Source organism: Prunus avium, chromosome 2 (assembly GCF_965620075.1).
Source record: "Prunus avium chromosome 2, drPruAviu1.hap1.1, whole genome shotgun sequence".
Classification (NCBI taxonomy): domain Eukaryota; kingdom Viridiplantae; phylum Streptophyta; class Magnoliopsida; order Rosales; family Rosaceae; genus Prunus; species Prunus avium.
The window spans coordinates 4632906-4643219 of NC_142285.1; the positions used below are offsets into that span (position 1 = coordinate 4632906).

Here is a 10314-nt window from a genome sequence, read left to right on the forward strand (position 1 = left end):
CATGCCTACCAATCAATTGAATTAAAAAATTGGGAGCTTTAGTTTTTAAACACAATATAGTTTACTAATTTGGAAGATAGGAATACAATTTCATCTAATTAGCATAAGGCCAAAGACCAAAATGTTGTTCCTAATTTTACAAAAATATCAAAATTACACACAATGCCACTCCTTCTAAGGCAAGCATACTATGCCACGTGTCCATTTTTATTATAAAATTCACATCTCACTTATCATACAATTGAAATACCTACTCACTCATCATACAATTGAAATACTCCCGGTCTTCATAGTCCGAGTTAATCGAGTACAAGGACGAATCAATCATTGGGGAAGGCGGTTCCACCGGATCACAACATGGGGTAGTATTTTCCTTCGGAGGACGTAATAGTGCTATTATTTCCGACACGGAACGCACCACTGGAGCCGATTGCGGGCATTGCTCACTTGAGGAGCCATGTGTAATGGCTTTCCTCTTTTTTGTTTTGCCTTGAATAATCTATTTAAAAATGAAATTAGAAATGCAAGAAAGAAAGAAAAAAATAATAATATATATATATATGACATTAAATTGAATAAAACGGAAATTATTATTTTTTACCTCGTCGCCAAGATTTTGACCTCTTCGAAAGTTTGTCCATGACCCTCCGGCTTCGATGGAAGAGGCCATTTATATTTTTGCACAAATGGAATTTTGTAATAGAAAAATGTGAGTGGAAAGTAAAAAATATTGGAAGGAGAAGAGTTGGTATGAAGATTTGGTGTGGAAAGTGAATAAAATGGTTATGTATTTATAGGAAAAAAATCCAGAATTTTTCGGTATTTTTTAAATTTGTTTTTAAGCAGATTTTTTTGCAATTTTTTTACCCAAAAAAATCGAGTCCGTCGGATTTCTGGACAAAAAACGATCAAAGCATCTGGAAAAGCACCACGTGGCGTCTTCTCGTTGGGAGATGTCAGTCGCTGACTTCCGCGCGGTGAAATCAAATTTTTTTTACCGTCACGCGCCAATGGTAAAAAAAATTTGAATTTACAGTCGCTGACATCACCATGACATCAGCGCATTTGGGCTGCAGCCCAGGCAAGATCTGCCCGTGGGCTTGCCTAGTTTGGTGTGGGACCCACCATTTGCCCGGGCTTCTTCTCTCCCGCTGGAGCTCTCTTGGGCTGCCTTGGGGGGCCTTTTGCCCAGTTTTGGCTCAAGGCTAGACATGCTCTTAGGAAGAGGAGAGAGGGGTTGAGATCTGGTTTTAAACAACCTTTATAATTTAGACAGGCCCAACGAATCTAGGCCTTCTTTTTGGCCTAATTCAAAATAACAATTCTTTCCTAAGTATTAAAACCCAAACAAAAATACCCAATGTCTCAAATACTAATTAATAAAATTAATTATGTCTAATACCTAATTTTTCTTAAAAAATAACTATAGTATTTATGACTCCCTAAATTATGGAGTATGATTGGAGTTCAAATTTTATTTAGAAAGCTCCCAAAATAGCTTGTGTATTTTTAGCTAAATTTTAACTAAAAAATAGGGAGCATGATTGTGAATGCTCTAAATGAGTGCTGCTATTTCCACCCCCCTGTCCTATTTCCCCACCCACCTTATCTTTCCACCCACCACATAAATTTTAAAAAACATAATCCTATCTTTCCACCCACCATTATTACCATCCCGACCCAAAAAATAAGACTATTCCCTATTAAATTTAATTTAAAAATGGAATTTTCAATTTTGCCCTTGAAGTGGGGGCAAAAAGGGTCATTTTATCCGGAGAGAGTTTGAGGCAGCAAGTGGTGTTTTTAGGAAGATGGTACTGAGCCGAGTCCGTAGACACGGAGTAGGCTCGATTCGGACTTGGAACGAGAAAGATATGATCGAAAAATTATTAAGGGCCTAATTGAAAATTTTCAGAAAAATAATTGGGATAAAAATCAGATTTTATTTTCAGTTTCTATTTTCCTTTCTCTCTCCTCCCTCGCACGTTCTCTCTCCTTTCTCTCTCCCCGACTCCATCGCTCTCCCTTCCTCTCTCTGCAACTCCGGCCACCGGCCACGGCAGCGCACGAGACCGGACTCGATCGAACCGCCACCTCCTCCTCTCTCTTCCCCGGCCAGCACCGCACCTGGAGTCATCGACAGCCACCGGAAATCGCAGAAAACAGGCCGGAAAATCGCGGAACTTCCAAGCCTTCGATCTCCCTCGTTTCTCAACCAAATTCGACGAGTGAGGTATGTTTTCTCGACTGATTTTCGAGCTCTAGCTGCCTGTTGGATAGGTTTCCCAGAATTTTGAGAGTTTACAAGTCAATTTTCGAATTTAGCTTCAGCCGGTTTTCAGTTGGGATTTCCAGCCACTTTCGGCCACTTTTTGGCCTTCACCCAAGAACAAAAGTGACTCCAAATTAGGTGTATTACCTAGGTTAGGAATTTGGAACCAAAATTCTGAGATTATCCGGTCACCTGAATAGTGACTAAGCCACCACGCGCTGCCGGCACGTGGGCTTTCCGGCAGAGGTCCCATTTTGTCCTAGAATGATCCTTACGTTGTCACGAGCGCGTAGGAGTTTACGGATCTCAATTTGGATGCCGTATGGACCTCGAACGAATTATACCTAATCTGTGATTTTTGGGTTTGATGTGTTTGGACCGTTGGATTAAACCCAATTTCACGTATGTTGTTCCTGGTATTCCTAGGATCGTATAGGAATTCACGGATCATGAATCGGAGCCCCGGATGTTCCGATTCATCAACTTAAAGTTTTGACCGTCCGGTTGACCGAGTGTCTTCCGAGACTTTTACAGCGCTTGGAACCCTTATATTGGATCTTAGGGACGTCTCGATCCTTGAAATTGAGAGAAACCCGGGAAATTAGGATTTTACTTTAAAGTCTCATTTTTGAAGCGTTGGATTTTGATATCGTATTTGTATTCTGAAATAGGTATTCTGACTCCGCCTTCAGAGCAGGCAGGACCCTCTCGGGGTCACGCAGCTTGGGATTACTTGTGAGTGGATTTTGTTTTCAAGTAAATAGCATGGTTTTATAATGAAATTTCTATGCATGAAGATTTAAATGGTTTTATGCAAACCCATCCTTTCGTAACCATTTATTCATATGTTGAATATGTTATGTTATAAAGTTATTTGCAATTTATATGGGTTTTGACATATAAAGTATCTTGAAGTATACAAGTATATTATTGGGAAAGTGTTGGCTGGTTGAGATTGTGTGAGGTACTTTGGGGTGTTGTGAGATGAGGAAAAGTATGAGTTTAGAATGTCAGTTTGGAGTGCTGTAAGCACTGCCCTGTGTACCTCCCCTGATTTGGATTGTGGATATGGAATTGTGGGATACTTGGAAATGTCGGAACCCGGGGCATACCTTAACGGGGTGTCGCTGTAGACCCTTAATTGGGTAGTCTGCGCGCGTAGGACTGTTTACAGGCGTACGGGTCTTGATTTTTCGTCCGTACGTTCTGGCTGAGAGTTAGTCCCCCAATTGGACGGCTCGTCCCTAGCCACATAGTCCGTTTGAGGGCTGATAATTGTGAGCTAGTCAACAATCCCCTGTTGGATTGTTTCCCCGGTACATTTAGGTGTTATATATATATATATATATATATAAAGTATATCTCTCATATTATATAGCTATTCATTTGTTGTGGTTTTTGAGTGAGGATACTTCCCCGCTCGTCGTGCCGGTGGGCACGGGTTTCGAGAGTTTGATTTGAGATTTGTAAGGAAAGGTTTGGGTGGGTTAATTTGTAAGTTTCACTGGATTTCAGATTTAGCTCGGATTTGAGCAAATTATTTATATATGTATATGACGGACTTAATGCATTGTTTTCATGCATGGTTTTCTAACAGTGGGGTTATATTACTTTGGTTTAAATGAAACTGAATTTTGTTTGTCCACTCACAATTTTCTGTTTTTCGCCCCACAGCCAGTAGTTGACTGGAACGAGCTGCAGTGCCGTGTTTTGTACCCTTGCTATCACGAGTCGCAGTACTTGAGCTTTCTTGGAGCCTCAGTGCTATGTAAATACGTAAAACTTCATTTTTGCTAGTTTGTTGTACTCTGTAGACTTGCTCTGTTATCGCCTGTTAGGATTTGGTATTTTGAGGCCAGAGGCCATAGTTTGTAATACTATGCTTTGTGTAATGCATGCTGGCTGTTGGGTTGTAAATATCTGTGTTTCTGATAGATTGAAATTTTTGGGGATATGTCCTATTTGCAGGGGAGACTCTGCCAAAATTTTTGGTAAGAAGTCTCGGTTTTTAGTAAGTGGGCCTGGCATCTGCGGAATGCCGGATTAAAGACGGGATCCGTCCCGGTTTCCGAGGAAATCCGGGGCGGGTCCTGTCAGCTTGGTATCAGAGCATTAGGTTTCTTTTCTTGTGACTATCATGCTTCTTATGCGTGTTGGTACTAATGATTTGGTGGTTTCTTTTGTTTAGAATCATGCATCGTCGTGGTGCTCGAATAAGAGGTCGTGGTCGTACTCAGAGATATGGACCCAATCCTCCACCTCCACCTCCATCTCCATCTCCACCACCCTCTCCACCACCACCACCTGTTGGAGAGCAAGCTGGTGACAATATGTTGGATTGGCAACAAGTGATGAACCAGTTCACTCATCAGTTTACCACACAGCTCGCCCAAAATATGGCTACCGCCATGCAAGGGAGATAAGAGCAGGAAGGTTCAGACATCAAGAGAGTCAAAGATATGGGAGCTAAAGAGTTCTTTGGTAGCTCTGATCCTACGGAAGCCGAGGCTTGGCTCACGGATTTGGAAAGAGTTTTTGAGGTTCTACAGTGTCCGGATGGGGATAAAGTGAGATTGGCGGCCTTCCTACTGAAAGGGAATGCGTATCATTGGTGGAAAACTGTCAGGAGAGCTGATATTACTTGGGAGGAATTCCAGCGCGTGTATTGATAGATCCCGGGGCTACCCATTCGTTCATTGCAAGTAGCTTTGTACCTTATGCCAGTGTTAGACCCACACCCATGGCAGGAAGTTTTAGTATTTCTTTACCTATTAGGGACGTCCTGTTTGCGGACATGGTGTTTAAAGGTTGTTATGTCCAAGTGGGAGATGCAATGTTGGAAGCCAATTTGATTCCCTTAGATTTGGTGGATCTTGACATTATCTTGGGAATGGATTGGTTAGAAAAGCATCGTGCATCAGTGGATTGTTTCAGGAAGGAGGTAGTGTTTAGAAGTTCGGGACAACCTGAAGTTATGTTTTGTGGAGAGCGTAGGGTTCTTCCTTCTTGTCTCATCTCTGCCATCACTGCAAAAAGATTTCTTAAGAAGGGATGTGTGGGGTACTTAGCCCACATCATTGATACTCAGGAGATCACTTTGAATCTGGAAGATGTTCCTATTGTTCGTGAGTTTCCAGATGTCTTTCCGGATGATCTTCCTGGTCTGCCTCCTCAGAGAGAAACCGAGTTCACTATTGAACTCCTTCCAGGCACGAATCCAATTTATCAAGCTCCTAATAGGATGGCACCAGCAGAGTTGCGGGAGTTAAAGATTCAATTGCAGAAGTTGGTTGATCTTGGATTCATTCGACCTAGTGTTTCCCCTTGGGGTGCACCGGTGTTGTTTGTAAAGAAGAAGGATGGAACCATGAGGCTATGTGTCGATTACAGACAATTGAACAAGGCGACTGTGCGTAATCGATATCCTTTGCCTCGAATTGATGATTTGTTTGATCAATTAAAGGGTGCCAAGTATTTCTCTAAGATCGATCTGAGATCGGGTTACCATCAACTCAGAGTACGAGAAGAGGATGTTCTGAAGACAGCATTCAGGACTCGTTACGGCCATTATGAGTTCTTGGTGATGCCTTTCGGATTGACTAATGCTCCAGCATCGTTTATGGATCTCATGAACAGAGTGTTCCGACCTTACTTGGATCGCTTTGTGATTGTATTCATAGACGACATCCTTGTCTATTCCAGAACTTTGGAGGGTCATAAGAAGCACCTGAGGTCGGTATTGAGGACTTTGAGAAGGACGGAGCTGTATGCCAAGTTCAGTAAGTGTCAGTTTTGGTTGGATAGAGTGGAATTTCTCGGGCATGTGATATCAGCAGAAGGAATCTATGTGGACCCTCGGAAAATAGAAGCAGTTGTAAATTGGGTGCAACCCACTAGTGTGACAGAAGTACGGAGTTTCCTGGGGTTAGCAGGTTATTATCATCGGTTTGTAGAAGGATTCTCAGTGATAGCAGCACCTCTTTCACGGTTAACGAGGAAAGATGTTCAGTTTGAGTGGACGGAGGAGTGCGAACAGAGTTTTCAAGAGTTGAAGAAGCGGTTGACCACCGCACCTGTTTTAGCTCTTCCAGATAATTCGGGGAACTTTGTGATCTACAGTGATGCATCATTGCAAGGTTTGGGATGTGTTTTGATGCAGCATGATCGGGTGATTGCTTATGCCTCAAGGCAACTCAAGAAGCACGAGCAGAATTATCCTACACATGATTTGGAACTTGCCGCAGTGGTGTTCGCTCTCAAAATATGGCGACACTACCTGCATGGTGAGACGTGTCAGATCTTCACTGATCATAAGAGCCTCAAGTATATCTTCACTCAGAAGGAATTGAATCTGAGACAACGACGTTGGATGGAGTTGATTAAGGATTACGACTGTACGATTGAGTATCATCCTGGTCGAGCCAATGTAGTAGCTGATGCTTTGAGTAGGAGTATTAATGTGAGTTTAGCTCATTTTAAAGGGGTTTATATTCCATTGATGGGGGAACTACGGAAGGAAGAGGTAGAGTTGGAATGGAGTCAACAGGGTGCATTACTTGCTAGTTTGTATGTGAGGCCTATCCTGATTGAGAGGGTGATTGCAGAACAACTGGAAGATCCTAATCTTTGTGTGATAAGGTCAGAAGTAGAAAGTGGCATACAGAGGGATTATGCTATAAGAGAAGATGGAGCTTTGGTAACCGGAACTCGTCTTTGTGTACCCAAGAAAGGCGACGACCTGAAAAGAGAAATCATGGAGGAAGCTCACTGTTCCACGTATTCTATGCATCCAGGTAGTACTAAGATGTATCGGACTCTACGTGCGTACTACTCGTGGCCGCATATGAAAGGTGACATTGCTAAATATGTGAGTTGATGTTTGGTGTGCCAACAAGTGAAAGCGGAGCGACAGAAGCCTTCTGGACTTATGCAGCCACTCCCGATCCCTGAATGGAAGTGGGAGCATATTACAATGGACTTTGTCTTCAACCTACCACGTTCTACAAATGGGTATGACGGAATTTGGGTGATAGTTGATCGACTCACCAAATCAGCTCACTTCCTACCTGTAAAGGAAACTTATTCTTTGTCGAAGCTGACGAAACTCTTCGTGGATGAGATAGTGAGATTGCATGGAGCTCTTGTGTCCATTGTGTCGGACAGGGATGCTAGGTTTACCTCTCGATTCTGGAAGTGTCTACATGAGGCTATGGGTACTAGGTTATGTTTCAGTACTGCTTTCCACCCACAGACTGATGGACAGTCAGAAAGAACCATTCAGACTCTGGAGGACATGTTGAGATCCTGTGTGTTACAGCTGAAAGGTAGTTGGGATACTCACCTTGCTTTGGTGGAGTTTGCGTATGATAATAGTTATCATTCGAGCATTGAGATGGCTCCGTATGAGGCTTTATATGGGAGGATGTGTAGAACTCCAGTCTGTTGGAATGAGGTGGTGACAGGATAGTGGAAAAAGTGGATAGTATTCGGGACACAACTGAAAAAGTGAAGATGATTCGAGAGAAGCTTAAGACCGCACAAGACAGACAGAAGAGTTATGCGGACAACCGGTCCAAGGATCTCGAGTTTGCAGTTGGAGATTGGGTATTCTTGAAGCTATCTCATTGGAAGGGTGTAATGAGATTTGGTAAACGTGGAAAGTTAAGTCCTCGTTATATTGGACCGTATGAGATCACATAACGTGTCGGACCAGTTGCCTACAGACTTGCCTTACCTTCGGAACTATCGCGGATCCATGACGTTTTCCATGTGTCCATGTTACAGAAGTACATGCCTGATCCTTCTCATGTTTTGGAACAGCAACCCATGGAGTTGAGAGAAGATTTGTCGTATGATGAGGAACCTGTACAAATCCTGGACAGAAAAGAGCAAGTGTTACGTTCCAGATCTATTCCAGTAGTAAAAGTGTTGTGGAGGAGTCAGACTGTAGAGGAAGCTACTTGGGAACCCGAGGAACAGATGCGGGCCCAGTACCCTTACCTCTTCTATTGACAGGTACGTAAATTTCGAGGACGAAATTCTTTAAGGGGGGTAGATTGTAACATCCCGACCCAAAAAATAAGACTATTCCCTATTAAATTTAATTTTAAAATGGAATTTCCAATTTTGCCCTTGAAGTGGGGGCAAAAAGGGTCATTTTATCCGGAGAGAGTTTGAGGCAGCAAGTGGTGTTTTTAGGAAGATGGTACTGAGCCGAGTCCGTAGACACGGAGTAGGCTCGATTCGGACTTGGAACGAGAAAGATATGATCGAAAAATTATTAAGGGCCTAATTGAAAATTTTCAGAAAAATAATTGGGATAAAAATCAGATTTTATTTTCAGTTTCTATTTTCCTTTCTCTCTCCTCCCTCGCACGTTCTCTCTCCTTTCTCTCTCCCCGACTCCATCGCTCTCCCTTCCTCTCTCTGCAACTCCGGCCACCGGCCACGGCAGCGCACGAAACCGGACTCGATCGAACCGCCACCTCCTCCTCTCTCTTCCCCGGCCAGCACCGCACTTGGAGTCATCGACAGCCACCGGAAATCGCAGAAAACAGGCCGGAAAATCGCGGAACTTCCAAGCCTTCGATCTCCCTCGTTTCTCAACCAAATTCGACGAGTGAGGTATGTTTTCTCGACTGATTTTCGAGCTCTAGCTGCCTGTTGGATAGGTTTCCCAGAAATTTGAGAGTTTACAAGTCAATTTTCGAATTTAGCTTCAGCCGGTTTTCAGTTGGGATTTCCGGCCACTTTCGGCCACTTTTTGGCCTTCACCCAAGAACAAAAGTGACTCCAAATTAGGTGTATTACCTAGGTTAGGAATTTGGAACCAAAATTCTGAGATTATCCGGTCACCTGAATAGTGACTAAGCCACCACGCGCTGCCGGCACGTGGGCTTTCCGGCAGAGGTCCCATTTTGTCCTAGAATGATCCTTACGTTGTCACGAGCGCGTAGGAGTTTACGGATCTCAATTTGGATGCCGTATGGACCTCGAACGAATTATACCTAATCTGTGATTTTTGGGTTTGATGTGTTTGGACCGTTGGATTAAACCCAATTTCACGTATGTTGTTCCTGGTATTCCTAGGATCGTATAGGAATTCACGGATCATGAATCGGAGCCCCGGATGTTCCGATTCATCAACTTAAAGTTTTGACCGTCCGGTTGACCGAGTGTCTTCCGAGACTTTTACAGCGCTTGGAACCCTTAGATTGGATCTTAGGGACGTCTCGATCCTTGAAATTGAGAGAAACCCGGGAAATTAGGATTTTACTTTAAAGTCTCATTTTTGAAGCGTTGGATTTTGATATCGTATTTGTATTCTGAAATAGGTATTCTGACTCCGCCTTCAGAGCAGGCAGGACCCTCTCGGGGTCACGCAGCTTGGGATTACTTGTGAGTGGATTTTGTTTTCAAGTAAATAGCATGGTTTTATAATGAAATTTCTATGCATGAAGATTTAAATGGTTTTATGCAAACCCATCCTTTCGTAACCATTTATTCATATGTTGAATATGTTATGTTATAAAGTTATTTGCAATTTATATGGGTTTTGACATATAAAGTATCTTGAAGTATACAAGTATATTATTGGGAAAGTGTTGGCTGGTTGAGATTGTGTGAGGTACTTTGGGGTGTTGTGAGATGAGGAAAAGTATGAGTTTAGAATGTCAGTTTGGAGTGCTGTAAGCACTGCCCTGTGTACCTCCCCTGATTTGGATTGTGGATATGGAATTGTGGGATACTTGGAAATGTCGGAACCCGGGGCATACCTTAACGGGGTGTCGCTGTAGACCCTTAATTGGGTAGTCTGCGCGCGTAGGACTGTTTACAGGCGTACGGGTCTTGATTTTTCGTCCGTACGTTCTGGCTGAGAGTTAGTCCCCCAATTGGACGGCTCGTCCCTAGCCACATAGTCCGTTTGAGGGCTGATAATTGTGAGCTAGTCAACAATCCCCTGTTGGATTGTTTCCCCGGTACATTTAGGTGTTATATATATATATATATATAAAGTATATCTCTCATATTATATAGCTATT

The 10314-nt window shown here is 43.0% G+C and overlaps 1 long non-coding RNA gene across 1 annotated transcript; it reads left to right on the plus strand.

Moving 5' to 3' along the window:
* Window positions 1-1851: 1851 nt before the first annotated feature.
* LOC148296309 (uncharacterized) lies at window positions 1852-4189 on the plus strand. Its single transcript, XR_015833378.1, has 3 exons — window positions 1852-2233; window positions 2944-3007; window positions 3947-4189. It is a non-coding gene; the product is annotated as an uncharacterized LOC148296309 (long non-coding RNA).
* The last annotated feature ends 6125 nt before the right edge of the window (window positions 4190-10314 follow it).